At 38.8% G+C, this 23678-nt stretch overlaps 1 protein-coding gene across 3 annotated transcripts in view; it reads left to right on the forward strand.

Annotated features, from left to right (window-relative positions):
* The window catches only part of LOC132113704 (protocadherin-1-like), a 163048-nt gene that overhangs the window by 83415 nt on the left and 55955 nt on the right, over window positions 1–23678 (forward strand). The window lies entirely within an intron of this gene.

Genomic DNA, 23678 nt, shown 5'->3' on the forward strand with positions numbered 1-23678 from the left:
TTTAATCAAGCTGATATCCGTATTAACAATGCAGCGCTGGTAACTTTCTTCCATCGTACAAATAGTGTATGTGTGTGTTTGTACATGTGTCAAAACACAACAGTGCAGATTGACTAAACAGTTGCGTTTTGTTGCTTAATAATGCCCTCAGAAAGCAGGAGGTAAACAAAAATGTGATATAGAGGTTAGAGCATTTGTGCTAAATAAAAATAAATGAATAAAAAAATCAGCTTGTCCTCGACCCATCTTACACATTTTCATTTAATCATTTCCCGATTGGTTAAAGTGACAAAAACACTCCTAAAAGTTGTTTTTTTTGTTTGTTTATATATATATATATATATATATATATATATATATATATATATATATTGTGACGGGAGGAGCACAAAACAGACACAGTGGGCGTGGCGTCAGGCCTCGGAGAGGCTTTTATTAACAGAAAATCAAATAAAACAGGGGATAAAAGGTGGCCAAAGGGGAAGAGTGTCCAAAATAAACAGGGAATCTGGTGTCCTCGTCGTGCTGCAGGGTTTGTGTGGGTCGGGCAGTGTTCATGGAGGAAGGGTCCAGGTAAGGGGCAGAGTCCGGCGGCCGCACGCGCTCCCCTCTTCGGTCCGGGGCGCGAGGGGCGGCGGCTTCCTCTAGTGGCCGCATCACTCTCGTTGGCCGCGGTGCTGGCAGGGGATGGATGGCCCGGCATCCTGGCCCGACGGCCGTGTAAACGGGTGCGATTCCCATATATATAATTCTCATGATATTGTTCTTTCTCTCTGCTCCACTCATCCAATCCCAGCTTATCCTCGCTCTCTTCTCATCCAACCCCGGCTATCAGAGCAGGCAGTGGGTGAGTTTAATGAAATATCCTCGACATTATGACCTCAATCGAACACATTTTTACATTTCCACCTGCAAACCCTCCCTCTTATCAGACTCTCTTATTTCACACTTTACTTGATTGTTTTTTTTACAAAGCCCAGCTGAAGGTAATTGGAGATAACACCTCACGGTGTCCAAATACATTACCATGTCTCTGTTAATAACACATTAGTCATGTAATTATGCCAAAATTGTCACGCCACATTTAGGAGATGTATTGAGATTGAACGGCCCATTTAGCGAAGGGCAGACTTCAACAAGAAAATATCAGTGTTGACAAAGGAATTGTGTTTGTTCCCACATGTCTGTTATTCTTATTGTTAAACACATTTGATAAGCAAACTGAATAATAATGACAAGGCAAATGACTGACCCACTCAGACTGATGTCTTTTTTTTCTTCTTCTTTTTTTTTCGGTCCTCTGATATGGAAAATACAGACTATATTGTCAGTTGAATGTGCCAGAGTGGCCACAGTGGAATTATCAATTTGCAAATTTGCACTAGATACAATAGAAAATACTTTAAGCAGACATATTCATTCTGCTCAGACCGAGAAGCTGCATTGAGAAATAGAACCATAAGGGCTTGTGTGGATAAATGTATTCGTAAATTGCTGCTTTGATATGGAGGTGCCCCCGGGTATCATAATGTAGTGGTAGCCGAAGTTTTTCAGTGCTTCTGAAAGCATCTTAAAGAGACTGTGGTCTCCATTCTGTTTGATTAAGTCTGAAACAAGCAAATACTTGCATCAGTCCTAAAGGTTGTTTCCTGATCTGGCATTTGCTTAATTGTAAGTGACCCTGGGTTGGTCCCCTCTCTTCATTCTCAGACCAGTGAGGTAACAAATGGAGCACAAAAGGCTCTTTGTTAGGGTGCTTGTTAGCAGACAGATGTGTAGTGAACTCTGTCCCTTTAATGCTGGCAAGTGAGCTCTTCATTTGGCTCATTTGTTTGGAGTTACTGGTGTTTTGGGGTCTCTGCCCTTGCTGCTGTTTACACACAAACAAACAGGGACAAAGAAAGGGTTTGCGCTTGTCATCATGCTCCTGTCCCACAGGCTGTCATTTTTGCTTCTTGGCTTTTTGCTGTTTGTTTGAATCAGGGTTGAGCAAAATTCTGAATTGAGTCCATTTGAATTGGCTCCCTTTCATGAGTTGCCCACAAACCCAGGAAGTTAAATTGGAATTATTGGCTCCCTTTCATGAGTTGCCCACAAACCCAGGAAGTTAAATTGGAATTACAGGAAAATGAATTTCCTGATTTGTAATTCAAATAAATGTCATCTGTCTGTCTGTCTGATAGTTAGATAGATAGCACACGCTGCATATCAGAATCAGAATCAGAATGAGCTTTATTGCCAGGTATGTTCACACATACAAGGAATTTGTTTTCGTGACAGAAGCTCCGCAGTGCAACATAATGACAGTGACAGAACAAAAACACAAAATGGAATAAAATAAAAAAAAAAATACAAATAGGTAGGTAAGGAACGAAAATATACAAATTGACAATGTATGGCAGGTATATTACAATGAGCATTATGTATGTACAGGTATATTATGTGCAAAAAAAATTAAGTGTATGCTAAGTATGGTGTTAGATAAATAAGTGTATGTATATAGAAATATAAAGTGTAGTGTGTTCCACAGTTTTTATCAATTGCTCATTAGATGGATTGCCTGAGGGAAGAAACTTTTCCTATGTCTGGTCGTTCTGGTGCTCAGTGCTCTGTAGCGTCGACCAGATGGCAACAGTTCAAAGAGGGAGTGTGCTGGATGTGAGGGGTCCAGAGTGATTTTGCCAGCCCTTTTGCTCACTCTGGATAAGTACAGTACTTGAATAGATGGGAGGGTTGAACCGATGATTCGCCCAGCAGTCCGGACTACCCTCTGTAGTCTTCTGAGGTCAGATTTAGAAGCTGTGCTGAACCAGACAGTTACTGAAGTGCAGAGGATGGATTCGATGATGGTGGAGTAGAACTGTTTCAGCAGCTCCTGTGGCAGGTTAAACTTCCTCAGCTGGCGAAGGAAGTGCAACCTCTGTTGGGCCTTTTTCACAATGGAGTCAATGTGAATGTCCCACTTCAGGTCTTGAGAGATAGTGGTGCCCATGAACCTGAATGACTCCACTGTAGTCACAGTGCTGTTCATGATGGTGAGTTGGGGGAGTGCAGGGGGGTTTCTCCTGAAGTCCACGATCATCTCCACTGTTTTGAGTGTGTTAAGCTCCAGGTTGTTGAGACAGCACCAGACAGCCAGCTCTTTAACCTCCTGTCTGTAAGCAGACTCGTCACCGTCCTGAATGAGGCCGATGAGTGTGGTGTCATCTGCAAACTTCAGGAGCTTGACAGAGGGGTCCTTAGATGTGCAATCGTTGGTGTACAGGGAGAAGAGCAGTGGGGAGAGAACACAGCCCTGGGGAGCTCCGGTGCTGATTGTATGGGTGCTGGATGTGTATTTTTCCCAGCCTCACTAGCTGCTGCCTGTCTGTCAGGAAGCTGTTGATCCACTGACAGACGGAGGTGGGCACGGAGAGCTGAGTTAGTTTGGGCAGGAGGAGGTTTGGGATGATCGTGTTAAAGGCCGAGCTGAAGTCCACAAACAGGATCCTCACATAAGTCCCCGGTCTGTCTAGGTGTTGCAGAACATAATGCAGTCCAATGTTTACTGCATCGTCCACAGACCTGTTTGCTCTGTAGGCGCACTGAAGAGGATCCAGCAAGGGTCCAGTGATGTCCTTCAGGTGGGCCAGCACCAGTTTTTCAAATTACTTCATGACCACAGACGTTAGAGCCACAGGCCTGTAGTCATTTAGTCCTGTAATTTTGGATTTCTTTGGGATGGGGATGATGGTGGAGCTTTTGAAGCATGAAGGGACTTCGCACAGCTCCAGTGATCTGTTGAAGATCTTTGTGAAGATGGGGGCCAGCTGGTCAGCACAGGATTTCAGACAGGCTGGTGTAACACAATCTGGGCCTGGTGCTTTTTTCCTTTTCTGCTTCCGGAAGACCTGGTGCACCGAGTCCTCGCTGATCTGAATTACAGGTGTGGGGGAGAGGGGGATGCAGGAGGTGTGAATGGTGAGAGCGCTTGATTGGAGATGTGTTCAGGGCGGGTTGCAGGAGTTGTTAATGGTGTGAACGGTTGTTTGGAGAAGTGTACAGGATGGGTTGCAGGAGTTGTGAATGGTTGTGTGGGGAGGCATTCAGGGCAGGTGATGGGTGTTCTTTCAAACCTGCAGTAAAACTCGTTCAGATCATCTGCCTGTCGTTGATTCTCCACAGTGCTGGAGGGTGGTGTCTTGTAATTGGTGATCTTCTTTAGACTTTTCCACACTGATGCGGAGTCGTTCGAAGTAAACTGAGTGTTTATTTTTCCAGAATAATTCCTCTTTGCCACTTTGATCTCCTTTTGCAGTGTGTATTTAGCCTGTTTATACAAGACATTGTCCCCCTTCATGTAAGCATCTTCTTTGGCCTGACGGAGCTGTCTGAGTTTTGCAGTGAACCACGGTTTGTCATTGTTGTAATTTAGTTGAGTCCTGGTAGGAATGCATATATCCTCACAGAAACTGATATATGATGTTACAGTCTCTGTGAGTTCATCCAGATCGGTGGCAGCAGCTTCAAAAACACTCCAGTCAGTGAGGTCAAAATAAGATTGTAAATCCTGCTCTGCTTCATTAGTCCATCTTTTTACAGTCCTTAATACAGGTTAAGCTGATTTTAGTTTCTGCCTGTAGGTCGGTATAAGATGAACCAGAAGGTAATCAGAACGTCCCAAAGCTGCTCGTGGAACAGAGTGATATGCATCCTTTATTGTGGTGTAACAGTGATCCAATATATTACTGTCTCTTGTGGGACATGTAACATGCGCTGTCTGTATTTTGGCAGTTCACGGGAGAGATTGGCTTTATTAAAGTCCCCAAGAATGATTAAAATGGAGTCCGGGTGTTGTTGTTCTGTCTCTGTGATCTGATCAGCGAGTTTCTGTAAAGCTGAGCTCACGTGCGCTTGCGGAGGGATGTAAACACTCACCAGAATGAACGAGTGAAACTCATATATAATTTCATATTAAAGGACAAAAGAAACTATGAGCATGCAGTGTCATTTATGCTGTCAGGTAAGTCATGGAGTTACCATAAAAGGTGGCTGAAGCTGCCTTAAAACTTTGCATGTAAGTATTTGTTATATATGACTCACATTTAAGAACATGTCTCTGAAACACAGTGGTTTACATGACTGTCCTGGAGCACCCAATTAAACTCGTCTTAAAGTAGCCAAAATAACCTAATTACCTCAAAAAAAGTAGCTTGTAGCTTTAAGGATTCATCTGTATTAAATTTAGAATTTAGTGTTTGATAACTTTCTGTATTTCTGTATATTTTCTGCTTACTGGGCATAGGTAAATATGACATTAAATACAATGGGTTTATGTGAAGATTGTTTTACGTTCACTTAAATTATTAAAGTCTAATAAATGTTCAAATTGATAGTTCTCAATATGACTATGTCCGCTGAATGGCTATAGTTATTGGTTAAACATTAGGAAAAATAATACTATTTCCGTGAAACATAATTGGTATTGGTATCAGTGATATATGCCTTCAGTCATACAAAACAAAAATTATACTTAACATATTAAAACTGTCTTTATAATGATTACACATTAATTTGAACATTGGATGTGAAATTACTGCAATATAAAAGTATATTTAAAGACTTCAATGTTAAGTGGGATTCATCGCAATTAATTTCACAGAAAAATGTGTGATTTATTTTTATTTTATCGATTGATGGCAACAATTTAAATACAAATAGCAATTCTGCATTCTGTTTGCTACCTCATTTCAAATTTATTTGGAATTTAATTGGCATTTTCTATTGAATTCTGAATGGTGCACAAACCTGGTTTGAATAGTTGATTTGATTGACATTTGTAACGGACCGTGGAAAACTAGTGCTAGTGCTAAGAAACTAGTGCTAAACACATAGACACACCCTCTCACTGTTTAACCCATTAACCCAGTGTGTTTTCATCTTATTGTCATTTAAAAGCCATGACAACCAGTATTGACAATATCATTCTTTTCCGACACTTACCTGTCTGAAACCATCTCCATGCATGTTGTAACACGCCCGCCACAGGGGTCACCCAGAGTCTGCGCTGCAGAAAACAGCCGAGGTATCAGTGCTGGCACGGGTCCAGAGCTTGAATCATTCCCATTCGACTTCACTCTCAGCATGCATCATGAAAAGAATGGCTGGTTGAACTTGTCTCGTGCAAGACACGGCTGTTGTTTTACTTACTCGGAAAACATTTGAAGTGTAAATGTGTGGCTCTCCATCACAACCTGCTTCCCTTGGGGACATCTTGCTGAAAATGGCAGCCATTGCACACATAGCGTCTTTATCTCCCCATATCTCATTTTGGCTCTTTAATTCCCCTCTTTCCAGAGGCTGTATCAGACTGATAAATGCTGCCCTAGAGTTGTTTTGTGATTGTTAAGAAATGCAGATGGGTTCTAGAGAGAAGCCAAGATTGCCCCTGCCAGTTGCTTTCAATTTCCAGCATTCTTATTTGTTTGTCTTTATATATTATATTATTATTTTTTTGTATAAAAAAAAAATAAAATCAACCCTGCCACAGCATGAAAAGGTGCTAAAGTCTCAAATTTCCGCTGCCCCATTCCTCTTATGTTTCCATCTCCTCTGGCCTTCGTGCCAGAAACGTAACGTTTGCTTGGAGAGATACAGCTGCGGTGCTCCGGTTTGATTGGTGGTCATTATTCACTCAGTTTTATTCTGACTCTCCCTCTTGTTGTGTCCTTTCTCTCTCTCTCCCTCCATTTCTATCTCTTTGGATGAGTTTTGTTTACACGGCACAGCCCTCGCCCCCTAAACTCCATCCCACTCTGCATGCCATGTGTTGTGACCATTAACATTGCTGTTTTAGCACTTACACTCAAAATGGGCCAGTGGCCTAATGCAAACAATCAAACGCTCACAAACAAACATAAAATAGGACAGAAATGGATTTCTGCTATGATCTTGCTTATTTGTCCCCTATTGTTTCTGGCAGGCTGATCAGAGTCTCTTATTTGTGGAGAAACATTTTAGCAGAATGTAAGAAAAGTGACCAGTCGACTGTGTGCTGCGATCGACCGAAGAGCCAAAATAAAGACCCTTCCATCTGCGCTGACCACAGAGAACTAGGCCAAATGATGAGCCCAGAGAGGAAGACTCTGGTTCCATGCCATATGTGATGTTGGACTCTAAGCAACTATGGCCACTTTAAAACTTTACTGTTTAGTCATAGTTCGGTAATTTCAGATATATATATATATATGCACAGCTAGTCGAGTCCCTGTTGGAACGTGCACTAATGCACAAGTCTGATATGAAAACTCAGGCTTTGAAGTGCACTACAACATGGTCTTTCCATATCTTCAGTCAACCAGTGCTGCAAGCACAGTTAGAAACCAGACCTTACTCAACTTCCTCTTATCAATAAAAACATGCACGCATTTACATTCAAAAAAGCATATGCAAGCACATGAACTCATGCTCACACACATTTGTGGCTTCCTTCCAGGATGCTCAGTGGCAGAACTCATCCATCGTTACTTGGGCCAGTTCCTGGTTTTCTTTTTGAAGTTGATGTTCCTCTGGTATACATTGCCTGGCTGTTGCGGTCAGTTAAATTATTAATATAAAATGTAAACTTAAAATCAAAATGAAATTAATAAATTAAAATTTTAATATAAAATGAAAACATTTTTCAAAATAAAATCATTTGGGTGTCATTAAGGAAATAAAATCTTAAAGTAAGCAGCTTTTATAAATTATATATATATATATATATATTTTAGCTTTTTCTTTTTTTCGAACACTTTCTTATGTCATTGACTCATCGTATGTTTACGTGTGTTATAGTTTAATTTGGAATCAAGGGCTCATGTGATGTGTTCATTTGCATAAAGACACTGTGTATTTGCATTATTTTGTCTTTGCATGCCGGAGTTCGCTTTGTGAACTTTGCGTGTGTATATGTGATAGCCAGTGCACACAGAGTGTGTAACACCAATTCATGCACAAACTCATAAGCAAACATCAGACATCACCTGTACAAGTTCAACCAGTCGTGAACTGTTCTTCGGCCAACTGGAGTCATTTATGTGTAACAGCCTCCATGGTTGGCAGAAAAATAGAATCTGAGAGTAAGACATGGAAATGATGGAGAGACTCTGTCATTTGTTTAAGTCAGAGAGCTTGCCTGAACACCACACTTGAATCCTAATGGGCAGCGCCAGTATGAAAGAGCTTGCTGTTCAATGAAAAACGACGAGAGGCTGGGAAGGAGGGATGCAGGGAGGACAGAATAGGAAGAGAGGGGTATTGATCCGAACCTCAGAGGTGTATAGACTTTTACTTGCATATTCAAGATCAAAGATCTTTCCAACAGTACCAATAACTTGGCCATCTTTGTTAGAAACAAGACAAGCTTTTGGAATGGGCAGACAATCATAAATGCTAATCCCTAGCTGAAATATTATACCAGAAACCCTGAAATTTGACTGTTGAAAGTGAACATCCAAAAAGCTCACACTGAAAGCAAAATGTAGTGTCTTTTTAAGTTGTTACCTATTAGCATTAGTTGAAGTTGTGAAAAATGCATTTCTGAATATAACAATTTTCATTGTGTATCATGGAACTTTATACTTACCTTTCTAGAGAAAAGGGATGTAGCAACAATTACGAATTGTGTGAGCTTCACTGCCAAAAGGACACAAGGCATGCAGTGCTATAAACAAAGAAAGAGTGAATTAAACAAGTGAATGAATGAGAAATACACACGTAGGGAGAAAAATAAAAAACATTACATTATGATAAAATAGCAGTTAAAAGAGATCAGATGTTCTTCATGTTTACACTGTTGCATCTAAATGAACATGGACAACATCAATCTGAATGATTGCAAAAATAGCTGGCAGATAATATCAATTGTTCTTTCACAATTAACTGTTTTGTATCTCAAATTATGATTGCTATTGAAAGGTTGTGCCATCGTGTGAGGAAGGGGAAATTCGATCAGTCTACTTTGTATCTGGATGCTTTTCCTGTTAAGTCATACTGCTTTATAAAATAATGTCATTGTCCAAACAGACCAGACAATGGCCAATGTCCTGGCCAGCTGTGGCTATTGTCCAGTTTATGCATCAGACATAAGATGACAAAGATGGGGGAAATAATAATATTCAGTGAGTTATTTTCCTAAAGGTTGGTCAGAAACAGTCTCAACGGTACCTCAACTCACTTTGGGTGAATATAAATTAAGGCATATGTGTTTGTGTTTGGATGAGCATGGTGTTTTTATGCATTTAAATGCTTCTAATCAACGTAAATATGTTCTTTTTTTTCTTAGGGGTGATTTGTGTATCCTGATGATCCATTCAAATAAACATGGTCTTTAGAAATGTGTAATCATCAAATAGTTATGAAAAAAAAATTGCAATTTCCAAAAAAAAAAAAAAAAAGCAGCACAGCTATTTTCAAGATCGATTAGAAATTTCTCTCGAGCAACAAATCAACGTACTAGTATCATTTCAGAAGGATCATGTGATACTATAAGCTGAAGTAATGGCTGCAGAAAATTTAGCTTTGCCATCACAGGGATAAATTACATTTTATGTTATGTTACAATAGAAAATAGCTATTTAAAATTTTAATAATATTTCACAATATTAATGTTTTTACTGTATTTTTGATCAAAATAAATGTATCACAAGCGATTTCTTCAAATACCTTTTAAAAAATCTTACCAACCCCAAAGTTCTGAATGATAGCAGACAGCTGGATGTTTATCAAAGCATTTTCCCCTTATCTGCAATTAAGACTCTTCTTAATTTTTGGCTTACATTCTGTATTCTGGGACATGGTGCATTATGTCTCCCTGTCATTCACTGTGATCAAAAATATCCCTCTTCCCTGATGAGGTGACCCTGTAACTTTTTGAAGTTCTGGGCTTGCCAGACTCCAGGAGGAAGTTTGAAAGCTGGCAAGTTGGTTTACCATCTGTACCTCAAATGACAGTGTCTTGTTTTTTAACCAGACGCTCTAAAATGAACAGGACTGAGATTCCATAATTTCCCTTTAACAAATTAGAACCTCTTCAAAATATGAAACCAATGATATCACTTCCAGTAAACCCACTGGAGGCTTTGGAGACACTAGCCAATAAATCACACAGCTCATAATTTGCACATAAACATCACTGTAAGTCTCTGGCATCTGAGAGCTGTAGGGAGTCGCTTCATAATTGTGCTAATTAATATTGAGGTTTCGCTGGCCACTTGTTTGTTCATTAATTTCAAGGCATTTCAGGAAATGAGCAAATAAGCCTAATCAGGAAGTAGAAGCTAAATACACATCCGAACCCACACGCACATATTTTTTTCTGTGGAAACTCAGTCTGACTTGGTTAGCAAGAGTGGTGGATATCTTTTGATTGTTGGTTTTGCAGTAGCAGGGTGTTTATCTTATTCCACTTTCTCTCTCCACTCTCTCCTTTTTCACAACACAAGTATTCAAAAGGGTGTTTTTCATTACTGTGACATTGATAGACACTATTCATAGACACACACTGTCATATCCATGCCACCTTAATGCAATACAGTCATTTAATTCTTTTGAAACAAAACACAACAATAAAGGGCCTCATTGAAAGCAGGACTGGACACAGCAAACATAAGTATCTCATACCAATGTGCTAAAATTGGAAAATATAGCACTTAAAACAAACAAAAGGTGTACAGTGCGAGTGGAGGAGGCTTTGTGTGCCCATGGAAGAGACCGCTGCTTTGTCTGAGGTGCATAAAAGAGTGCTTTGTATTCTAGAAAGAGGTCCTGAACTGTGGGTTCAGATCAGATGCTTGTCTAAGAACATAAAGAAGTCTTTCGCTATTTTTCTCTCTCTCTCCCTTTTATTTCTTATTTCTTTGCCGCCTCAAAGATCTGCTTTTACCTTTGCTCACAAGCCACAAAGGTGACATCTGGGAGAGAAAGAAATAAGTGAAGCAAACAAACAGAAACTTCATTTCTTTTATGACCAAAACAGTTTGTCACAGATCAAATTTAGAGTTTTAGATTTGTTGACATGATGTTCACCTGAAATCATTATGCTGCTGAAACTTTGTAGCAGTCTAGATGCAGATCTGAGATGCGGTCAAAAATGACACCAAAAGCATGACAAATGCTGTTTTGTGTATGCATGCCATTAGGTTTAAAGAGGGCTGAGATAAGACTCAACAGAAGGCCTTATTACAGTGAAATTAAAAGTGCCACTGCTGATGAAGCGCTTTGGTGCAGGTATTGTTTTGAACTGTACTGTATGTCTCCCATGAGAATGTTTATTTTTGTGAATTAGTAACCATGAGTGTGTGTTTTTGAAGTTACAGCCGTAGTTCTGGTGAACAAACACAATATAGAGATGATAAGCAGCTTTCATACCGTGTGTGTATGTGAGATTGCTTACATGTTTGTTTGTCAGTGTGTTTGTTTGTCGTCTCCTGTTTCTGTGGAATTCTCTAGTGTCTCTTGGTTTCAGTATGTTAGGCTAGTGAAGAAGCTGGGTTCCATGCCGAAGTTTGTTTTTGCTAGACTGTTTGTACCCCATGGCTGTCCAACATCAGAGTTCAGGCATTCTGAACAGAATCCCACGTACAGTATATGTAGCATTCTTTTGGGATTATGTTTTTCAGAATTCCTTTTGGGATCATTACATCTGTCATTGTGCAGACGGTTTCCCATCCCATTGCTTTATTTAGTTGCTCTCTATTTCTTTGTGGCTTTAGCTATAGAGTTGTTCAAAAGTTAGTGTTTATATATGAATTATATATATATTTATTTCATATTCTGTAAATATATATATAATTTACAAAGGATGAATTAAACTGATCAAAGTCAATAAAGACATTTAGAATCATTTTACAATATTTTAAAATAGAAAATATTATACATTGTAATATTTCAAAATGTTACTGTTTTACTGCAAAAAAAAAAAAAAAAAAAAAAAAAAAAAAAAATTTTATATATATATATATATATATATGTTTGTTCCAGCTGTAAATGTTTTGTTATGCTCTTTTTGGAAATGTGAGTTTTTATTTATTTATGATTTTATTTATTATTAATCTTGTTTCCATCTAGGATTTTTCTGCAATATCCCATAGTTTGCTTAAAAAAATGGAAGAGCATGGATAGTGCCTTTTTGGCTTTGGTTTCTTTTGTCGGTTTCATTTAACATTATGTACAATTTGACCGTTAAGAAAACTGGACTTTTTTTGCTCCTCACACAATCTGTGTCTCAGTATAAACACATTGTAGGCTACAGACACAAATTACTGTTTATTAGTTTGTTAGTTTCTTATGAACTCTTTGAGCTTTATTTGTTTGGTCTCTATAGCTTATTTGCATCTTTGTCTGGCCATTTTGAAATGCAAAACAACATAGTTTGCATTCTGTCCACTTAAATGCATAAAAAGTCATAATGAAAGGTGACGTCTGCCGTGTGTTTTGTAATCATACAAAAAAAAGAAAAGATGTCAGCATTAACTCGCCATGATCTCACCGTCTCCTCATTTGCCTATCCAGAAGAACACAGTGCTATATTCATATCTCAACTGGAGGAATAGAGAGTGGAAGTCTATAATTGTATTGGGCTGCGTTTGCCTGCCTATTGGCGTCCGTAACCTCTCCTCTGAGTGTAGAGCACCATCTGTTCCCCACTCTCTCTGACACCAGCACCATGTGTACAGATTCATCATTCTGCATGCAAGTGCACAGTGAGAGAGAGAGAAAGAGAGATACAGACTCGGGGTCTCCACTGAAACCTACGTCAGATATGTATGCAAAGTAACTGGTTCTTTAAGATAAGATATCCCCAACCCTATTCTGCTGAGTTTCGCAAACAGACAGAGATATTTTGCATTTGTGGAGGAAGAATGAGCGGGTTGACTAACAGAGGAAGATATTAAGCATTCTGTCCCCTGGCATTGCTTAGATCAGTGGTTTTCAAACCGGTCCTGCAAGCACCTCCAGCACTGCAAGTTTGCTGTGTCTCCCATATCTATCAAACCTGATTCAACTCATCAGCTCATTAGTAGACTGTAAGACCTGAAATGGTTTTGTCAGATATAGGGAGATATACAAAATTTCAGGTGTTAGGGGTGGTTGCAGGACTGGTTTGAAAACCACTGGCTTAGATGACTTGGATAAGCTCTCCTCTTTATGTAACGTTTATCTTTTGTACTTTAGAGTACCACCCCAGTGACAGTGTCTGAAAGTGTAGCATATACGCGTATAGCCTTAACATAGCCTTTCTAAAGTATACCATTTGAAGGAATGTGTAAGCACATGTGGTGGACACATGCACACTAAACAGTTTTGTCCTCATCCATCGTCTGTGCTATTTCTTTCCAAAAGTTATGAGCAATAAAAAAAGTATTTGTATTCGTTTGAACTTTATCTAAAGCCCCTCACAGTGTTTACTGAAACACAGGCATGTAGCCTGTTGTTGCAATCTCTATTAGATTGTTGTTGTTGTCTCCTTTGTTTCTTTTTTGACTGTGATACAACGATCCTGGGCAGTTTTGCCACCCTGTGAAAAAATTAATTCGTGCAAAGAGAGTATAAACAGTCTGAAAATCTGGCTGTGCAGTTCACATTACACACACTTTGCATGTACCAGAATATGCATAAAAACTTAAAGATAAGAAGATCAGAGAGAAACACAAACACATGCTTAAAAGTGCTATGCTAAAAACATGCTAAAAAACTGTCACACACACTGCCTGGTCAGCACTGGCTAGTGAGCCTCATTCGGTTACCATCTTTCTCCACTGAATGCAGATTCCAAACTAGCTGCATACTCCAGTGTGAACTCAAAAAAACTTCTATATTTGGAAGACTTTAAATTGCGTACTTCCAAGGGACGTCCTGTGCTAACTCAGCAACTGCCTTTGAGATGAATGCTAATCCTAACCGTTTGCTTTCCCCAGGTTCTATAACCCATCTTGATGCAAACATACATTGCACACACTAAATCATTTGTAGGTGCTCACTCCCCTCTGTCCCGCACGCAGGGAGTGGGCTATATTTAGCGTGTACAGTGTGATAAAGACCAGCGCTGCAAGCGGCGGAGTAGTCGCACATCATCCTTCCTGCCGAGGCCACAAAGAGCGGGAACAGGAGAAAAAAAAAATAGGTACTGGCAAGAACGTGACTAAGAAGGAAAGCACCTTTAAAAAGACGCAGCAAGCATAAAATAATGAGAAGTGAAGTAGAGGGGAAGGCAAGGCATACAGACACAGGCTTCCTCTTTTTCTCCCGCTTTTTCACACGTACACATCATCTGCCTTTCACTTCCTCCTTCCTTCAAAGACCTTTCATCTCCCTCTCCATTTGTTTGATATCAGCAATTTTGAAGGTATAAGGAAAATTGCACAGGGTTACGGGTAGGCAGTTGATTCCACCGATATATTAAAATTACAGTAAATTTAATTCATATCCCATCAGTTTTTTCCTTGATATTTTTTTCGGCTTTGAATTTCACAACATTCCGTGAATGTCCCAGCCAGTGCATAGTTCCCAAAACAAGTGGATGCTGATGACCTGCCAATGTCTTTTGCGATGCCCATAAAGTCGTTCCGCTGATTTACAGGCATCAGCAGCAGAACACACACGGCCCTTTACAAAACTGCCTGAAGCCTATTGCCTCATTGCAGTAGAGGCCACAGAAGCAATTATGGATGTTCACCTGCATCTGCTCAACTATCCTGTAGCTCATTTCCTGACATGAGGTCTGTGTTTAGTCTAATTCAACCATTAAACCATGAAACTCCTAGCCTCAGTGTTCTGGTCTGCTTGAGCGTAATTGCAAATGGCATACATTCAAAAGTAATTTGACTTTGATTGTCACTGTGTAGTAACTAACTACAGTTAAATCTGAAATTTTAAGATTAACTTCAAGCACACCTGTGTAAGGTCAAGTTTGCCTTTAACTTACCCTTGGATGTAACTTGATCTTTAGAGCAGTTTATTCTCACCATTTCAGTATGTGAATATGACAAACCTCAAGATTAGAGAATGGTGGTAATAACCATTTGAATTATTATCCATTCATGCTGCCATCTATTAGGCCATATATCGAATAGCAGTCATTTAGCTTTAGATCTCACACTGTGTGTGTGTGTGTGTGTGAGAGAGAGAGAGAGAGGAGAGAGAGTTAATCTGGTTTTATCTGTGTATTGCCAACAGCTATCTGATAGCATGATGTCTAGCTAACAGAGACTGCCACTCAGCTCTTTTACAAACACTTACCAACACACACACACACACACACTCTCTCTCTCTCTAAAATGACCTCCTGATTTCTTTTAGAGGAATAAGAGGTTATATTGTTGTTTGTGTGTGTAGAGCGAGAGAGAGAGAGAGAGAGAGAGAGAGAGATACTAAGAGTGTCCACCTTCCACCTGATTAATGTCCTGCTCGAAGAGAGGGAAGGAAAAATGGAAGCAGAGAGGGAATCAGGGAATGAGAGCACCGTGGGGAAATGAAGACGGGAGCACCAGAGGAAGTGACCTGCCTCCCAGGTCTATGGCGCTTTCTGTGAAAGTCATACACATTAACACAGCAGTGGCCACTGTGAAGGTGAAGCCACAGAGTCTAACTAGCTAAAGCTAAAATCGCTTACGATTCGCACATGAGGTCACTGTGATTAGAACAAAGCATTTAAGCACTAATGAACGATTTAGACCTATTGTTCATCATTTAGTAAGATGTTACCATGGTTACAACAGATTCTACTCAGCGTTACTATTGCGAAACCATAAATTACAGTCATTTTTGGTGTTCAATAAAGCTCTATCAGCATCATCTGTAGACATTGTTGGAGAGCACTGACTCCCACATGATGCAACTTTATTTTTTTTTTGCTAAATTTTTATCTAAAATGTTTCCACACCTTTTATTTTATTTTTTCTGTTTATCCATACTTCAGACCAAATTCATTTGTAATATTGGCCGAATTTGGCTATTTTGTTGCTAAACACCTTAATGCTAGTCAGAGGCCAGAGTGTTTTTTTTTGTGACTCCGCGATTGATATCCTTCCATCAAGACTCTATTGTCCCTCCCCCTCCAGTGAAAAAAATCATTTACACGTACAAACACACACACATACATATCCACACCGAACCTGTCGGAAAATACTGAGGGCTGTATATACCGCTGGGAGTAGATGACTCAATCGATGTCCTTCAAAGAGACACAGTGACTGACTGGTGCTCATCACTTTGTCTCTATCTTTTTCACTCTTCTTCAATCCTTATTTTCCTCTCTTTTCATGAGATGAGGAGACGGGCTAAAGAAATGACAGTGATTCAGAAAGAGAATGAATGAATTACTGAAGACTGAAGGGTCACCATGTTGGTAGAAACATTTCTGACCAGCCTAAGCAGGGTTGCTTGTGAAGCTCTTGATAGCTCAGAAACTTCAAATCCTATGGCTGCTTCAGCAAATGCATTTTTATCTCACATTTGATTGTTAACACTAATGGTTAGGTTTAGGAGAGGGTTTAGTGTATGTTGGTGCATCATATTCAAACGAGGTAGAGCATTTTAACGGCCCTTACTGGAGATTTAATTTTCAAAGTGCTACCATACGCAAAACAACCCACATAATGAAACATTGACAGATTTATTTTCATCTGTTTCATGTAGAACTGAACATGATTTTAATGCTACTGGATATTTCACTTTGAAAGTCTCACAAAATAAGCAAGAAGCAAAGTAATGTTATTTTGCAGAAATGTCACCACAAGCATGTTTTTCCAATGAGCCTGGGTTGAATAATTGGCCCGAAATGCTCTAAAACTAGCCAACAGACCAGTCTAAGTCAGGGATTTTAGACTGAGGAAGAGAAATAAGTTTAAAGGCACATTTCTTTCCATTTTAGGTGACATATAACAATAAATATGCATCAGCCAGCATAATTTTCATGGCATCAATCGGCAAAATCTGACAAAAAGCTATATATGCCTTCCGCATGCGTCATTTCAATGTTTATATTACAGCCTCAAAGGGTCATCTAATGTAGAAATTGCTCAATTCCTTCAAACAAAAAAAAACATCCGAATAGATTAACTCTTGAGCCATTGCACTGTGGAATTGTTTAAAGAGAGGGAAGTGTTAGGTTTTGTGAGTTTGTTTTATGAAGTTTACCTGAGGGAAAAACATATATCTGAACAGCTTAAGAACTCACCCTTCTTGGGAAGTGCATGCCTTTTAATTAATTAACTCAAGTTGAACCTAGTGTGTAGTCTAAATTATATTTTTTTATTATAATTTGTCTAGATTATATATATATTTTTTTTTTGTAAATCTGCTGCCAACTCGTTTAGAAGAATATACAACGTTAAACAAGATTTAAAATAAATAACATTTCTGCAATTGTTTAATCATTACTTATAATGTAATATTTACTTTGTTTGCCGCGGGACACAAAGAGCATTTTCTCTAACATGCTGTGACTGACAATGGAACCATTAAATAAATACATAAAAAATACACCAAAATCACCTTTATCTCCATCCTGAGTGAGCAGCGACCGTAGTTGCCGCTGACGCACTTGTTACAAATTCAAAAGTTGCCGCTTGAAAAACCTTTACGACAGGTTTTATGGCAGGAAAATTGAATGCTCTTGTCTGCTTCATCACAGATTGCGTTACATGCCGTGTTTCTGGTGAGGTGTGTTTGCCTAAGTATAATATCTATATTTGAATAATATATTTGCGCCTTCACAAGTAGATTGGGACAATAACCTGGTTAATGTTTCTCGCTTATCGCTAAAATGAAAAAAAATAAAAATAAAAATAAAATGACACAAATATTTTAATGATACAAAATGTTTGTAAATATTTTATGTATTTTAGCTGTAAATAGGTAGCAATTTTAAATTTTGAATGTTGTAATAAATCCTAATTTCTGTTTCAGCATCAATCAAAACTTACAGAAATTTGTTTTGTTCTTTTTAAAAGTTACATAGTAATAATTACGTATAAACATTGGGACCAGGCTAGCCTACACCACTGCTCGAAAGTTTAGCAAGAAAGATATTAAAAAAAAGTAATAAAAAAAATATATATATATATATACTTTATTTTAGAATTCTTTGATGGTTTGACAGACAAAAAAAGAGAGAAAAAACACAATTTATTGGAAATATAAGCTTTTTGTAATGTTGTAAAAGACTGTTATATTATACAGGCCCATCAATTTCAGTTTCAGATCAATATTCAGTAATTCTATTGTAATTTTATTTTGTATTTATATAACATTTATTTATGTGCGGACCCCCTTTAATGTTTATTTTTATATATTTTTTATTTTGGACAATGTTACTGCTAAGCTCATTTCTACATTTACATTTCTCAGACACTTTTATTCGAAGCAACTTGCTGTGCATTCAGGCTATACAGCTTTTATTTTATTTTTTTCTTACCAGTATGTGTGTTCCCTGGGAATTAAACCCACAACCTTTTGCAGTGCTAACTCAATGCTCTACCACTGAGCCACAGGAACATGTATCTATTCTACATTGAAATGCATGTTTCCAAAATATTTACACATGACTTCTCGCCCACCACCAACTGTGACTATATCTTTCATTTGAGTTCGCACAGATTTTGGAATGAACATATTCTGTTTGATTTTTAGGAGGAACCAATTGTAGCAGAGCTCAGGTGTTATATCCAGTTTACAATTGTCCCCAATATTCCTGTGTGTGTGTGCGCATGCACTTGCTGATCGGAAATACCCTTGACACTGTAACTTAGAGAGTAATCTAAACTGAGATGATAAGTGTGTGATTGGCATGCTGCCGTTGTGTTGCCAGCGATATCTGAGCATTTGAGATCTGATATTTTTGGTGCACTGAGGCAGTAAATTGAAAATATATTCACAGACACTCTTGATTGTTTTTAAAGTTGATTTGTTGTGTTGAAGTGAGATTTGGGGGGCTGTGTGTGTATGCGAGTCAGTCAGTACTGTAGTATTTCCATCACAGACCTTTGTTGCCATGGCAAACCTTCAGATCTGTCACTCTGTGTTGCTTTTAGCTGCTCCTCAGGTCATGTGGCATCGTTTGATATTTATTGTTTTTTTTTTCTGTAATTCATTTTTAGTCATCTCCTCCTCTAGTCTGACCACTCATTTCCATTTGAGTTATGTTTAGTAGGTCACACTTCATTTCCATTGAAAATTTACATAATGCTCATTTATTTTGCAAAACAGATAGGCTCCATCCATGACGGTGAAGAAAACATGCATTTGAAGGCATGATAAAATGAAGTTCTCTACAAACTTGTGTAGATTTTGATACCTAATTTGACATGGAAAAATGACAATCTGGCCGCCTCTTTATCATTAAGACAGCAGAACCATCCGAGATGTGCCTTGGCTCCGTTGCGAAGTATTTGCCGAGCATGTCTGTTTGAGGGCCTGTTAGAGGTTGTTATTCTTAAATCAGGTGATGGGGCAGCTGCTGTCTGCTCACATCTCATCTCTCTAATCCACAGGCAGAGTTTAGACCTGGGCTGTTGGCTTCTAGCTGAATACGACATGCTAATGTAGCATTAAGAGGCAGTGAATAGGAAGAGATGGAGTGCGGCGGAGCTACAGAGAGCAGAGTGTTGTGTTCCTGCTCCTCAGGGGAGGATGTATCTGCTGAAAGCCTCCAAGAGTGCAAATGAGTCTTCACTCGATTAGAAATGATGGAGGGATAAATATCGGTGAGTTTTGACAGCACAATACTGCCTTTCTGAAAAGAAACTAGTCGCATATTCTATTCTATTCTATTTGACATTTTGTAATATATTTATATAATTATTAAGTCAAGGAGGAAAAAGATTACACATTATTTCTTAAATAAAAACATGTATTAAGACATTAAATACGGTGAGTTTTGATTTCACATTCACTTCAGTGAATTTGAAACTCAGTTGAGTGCCATTCCCACCTGATCACATGGATCACACTTTTCATAGTTAATTCTTCATCTTATCTGTTCATTCCACTCCGTCCCTCCTATTTGTCTTGCCGGCGCCTCGGCATCTCCATCCCTCATTTATCGAAATCACTCCCACTTTCGTCTCCCTGCACTCTTGTCTCTCTCCACATATTGCGCTGATGCTGTTAACAGGATTCAAAGCTTTTCTGCAGTCTGAGGACTGAGGCAGGTACTTGAGTCCCGCAGGTGCTTTTTCCCAGTTAACCAATCACGTCCTCAGGCATAGCTGTCATTCCTTACATAACTCAACCCAGGCATCTGCCCTCTAACTTGGAACAGAGGGAGAGAGAGTGAGACCGCCAGAATGAGGGTGGGAGGGAGGTTAATAATGGGAGCTCGTTTTGTTTGTGTGTGAGTGCTGTCTTAGCTGGGGGCTAAAATAGTAGAAGTACACCAAGAGGGGGAACAAAAGCAGCTTTTACAGAAAGTACAGAGAAAGAAATTCTCTATACACACACACACACACACACTCTCTGCTCTCGAAACCTTCTCTATATTCTGTTCCACTCTCTCTTTCTATCCTCAGTTTGAGAATGAGATACAGGAATCATATTATCATAGGAGCACATCCACTGTATCATCTCTGCATCTCTGTGTTTGTACGAGAGAATGGATTGTAGTCTCATAAAGTAGCCCTCCAGTGTCTTATCATCCCTAATGGACAGAGAAAACTAATCAGGAACAGAATACAATGAAACACATATGCATAGATACAAATGGACGGATCCAATAAGCTCTGAGCTGCCCGTCTGGTTTTATTCACGTCCTCTCTTATTGAACAGGGAGAACAATAGAGCAGTGCGAGTGTGTGTATCCATCCACACGCACCCACTGGAGACTTTGCACATTTCTGTTTATCAGCGTTAGAGGATGGCCGGCCTCATAGCAGATACGGCGAGTGGTCTAAAGTGAATCCCTCAGCAAAAACCAATCGCCTCTCTGAATAGAAGTGTTGTGCTTTACACAAACGTGCACTGTGTGGCTTATCTTTATTTTATCTGGAGCAGAGAAGATGAGCCATGTGTTAAAAAAGACAGGCTAAAGTATTAAAGGGCAGCAGCTGAAGGTGTTGAAGCCTCTCTTGAGCCTTTGTGTGCATGGAGATAGTGGAAAGCTCCACTAACGCCCATCTACCATTACATCAGATGCACTTAAGGCTTGGCTAATTAGCTCCAGCTCTTCCTTTTCCATTCATTAAATTTAGCAACTGCAACACAGATGCAATAAAGGTGATGTGTCCCATTAATGGACTTTACGGAAGAATATTTCTTGTTTGTGTGGTGCACATATCCATTCAGCTATAATAAAATCCTGTGTGATACGTTTTATCATAGACATATTCAGTTGAAAATCAGCTGAATTGTTGTTTTGTGGATTTTTGACTTCATTGCAGATATAATAATTATTTATATACTGTATGTAAAAAAAATAAAATAAGTAAATTAATAATAAATTAATACTTTTATTCAGCAAAGGCACATTCAATTGATCAAATGTGAAAAAAATAGTGTTACATATATAATACAAATATATAAACGTTTTCCATTTATCAAAGAATACTGAAAAAAAGTATCATATTTTCCTCAAAAATATTGAGTTGCAAAATAGTTTTCAACATTGAAAGTAATTAGCAATATTTTTTTCTAGTGAATCTGAAATCAGAATATAGTATAATGCTTTCTGAAGGATCATGTGACACGGAAGATTAATGGAGTTATGGCTAATGACAGCTTTACCATTCTGAACAAAATACATTTTACAATATATTAAAATTGAAAACTTTTTTTTTGCAATAATATTTCAGTTTTACTGTTTTTATTTTTGCATGAGAGCCCTTTTTCAAAAACAATTATATGGTAGTGTGTACTGTACAATAATAGCTTACCTCAGTCACATTAAACAGTTATTCACTGAGGAACATAACTAGTTAATTATCTTAACTATGCTTTTTTTTTTACTCAATTTCATGTGTAGTCACAGGTGTGCATACAAAAGTGGCTGATTCATTCAGATTATCAGTCAGCTGTGTTTTAAAAAGAGTCATTCTATTTGTTTGAAGGTAAAACGGTCATAAAATCATCTCGGAGGAGCTGCTTTGGCTCTGAACTCTGTACAGCAATTACAAATTCATAGAATTTACAGCACTTTAGAAAATTGCAACTACAGAAAAGCAGACCTAGAGTAATGACCCCCTGTCGAACAATAGTTATTTCTTTCAGCAAACATAAAAGCATCACATTCACAGCAGTACAGTCATTATCCATTCTCTGCACAAGGTTTATTAGATCTGACAACAAAGAGTTAAACAATGGAGGCACTTATAGGCTGGACACAAGGTCATCTCACCCGTTTGGGGAAATGCTTTGTGTTCTCCAGGTTTACTTCATTGTCACCAACAGATAGCATGAGAATAAGAGAAGTATAGTCAGTTATTTCTTTGTTTTACTTTAGGAGTTTCTCCTCTCGCTCTAAACAATTTATATGCGACACGAGCAGCTTTGGGTGTTCAGAGCGGAGTATTGCACAAGAACATGTTTACCTTGTAGAAAATAAACAAAACAAACAAATCGCAGCTTAGCTCTCAAACCGAATGTGTGGAGGTGAAGAGGAGGCTGAGAAGTGGAAAGGGAGGCAGGAATGAAGTAGTTGTGTTTCCCTGTGGCAACTCCGCAGCATGGTGTGAGGAAGGAGAGCGAGAGAGATTGAAAGTCAGAAAATAAAAAGAAATGTGGTTTAGGAACATCTCTGTATTATTGATAACATGAGAGGATGAGTAGAGTTCTACTTGTTTTTACTTTCTCACTCCCTCTTTCTTGCTCTCTGCAGGTTTGTGGTTTGTGATTGGTACTGTATGTGGAGGGTGGAAGTGCTTCGGAGAGCTGGGTGGCTGACAGGGGTCTCCGTCGAGCTCCAAATGCCAATTTGCGAGCTGTCTTATTCCATCTTGACGAAATGTTCTATTCTCTCGTCCGTGCTGCTGGAGGGAGGAGTGGGGTGTGAAGTGGGCTTCTCCTTTGGGAGAGCTGTGGCTTCTTTCATCCTTATCAAACCTGGATTCTGCAGTCACACTGGATTTAGCTAACACTTGCTTAATACACTCCTCGCTTAGCCTTAGGTGTGTGTGTGTGTGTGTGTGTGTGTGTGTGTGTGTGAGTGCGAGAGAGAGAGAGAGAGAGTGTTTAGGTCTCTGTTTGTGTTACTCTGGGATGTACAGCGAACATGTGCCGAGGGATTTGCTCTTGTGAGGTGATGCATACATAGATAGATGTAAAGGAAATGATGTATGTGCAAGTGTGAATGACTGTGGATCTTGGTAATGACTTATGTTATGATTAGTACATATATCAATGTTGCCTCTGTGATTAGTGAATGTTGCTTTGAATGGAAAGCAGCATCTGCCTGCTGAGTGCTAATTAATTTGAAATATTTCAGTTAGGGATATATAAAATATACTATATTACAGTTTAAAAGTTTGAAAGAATTATTTTAATCTCACCAAGTCTGTATTTCTATAATGTCAAAAACACGTGTTCTGCTTAATATCTTTGAGGAAACTATGATGCTTTTTTTCCTAGTTGAATAAAAATGTTGAGAAAAAGGACTGCATTTATATGAAACATATATTTTTGTAACAATGTAAATTCTTGTGTAAATTTGGGAAGTCATGGCCTAGTGG

Source organism: Carassius carassius, chromosome 33 (genome assembly GCF_963082965.1).
Source record: "Carassius carassius chromosome 33, fCarCar2.1, whole genome shotgun sequence".
NCBI classification, from domain to species: domain Eukaryota; kingdom Metazoa; phylum Chordata; class Actinopteri; order Cypriniformes; family Cyprinidae; genus Carassius; species Carassius carassius.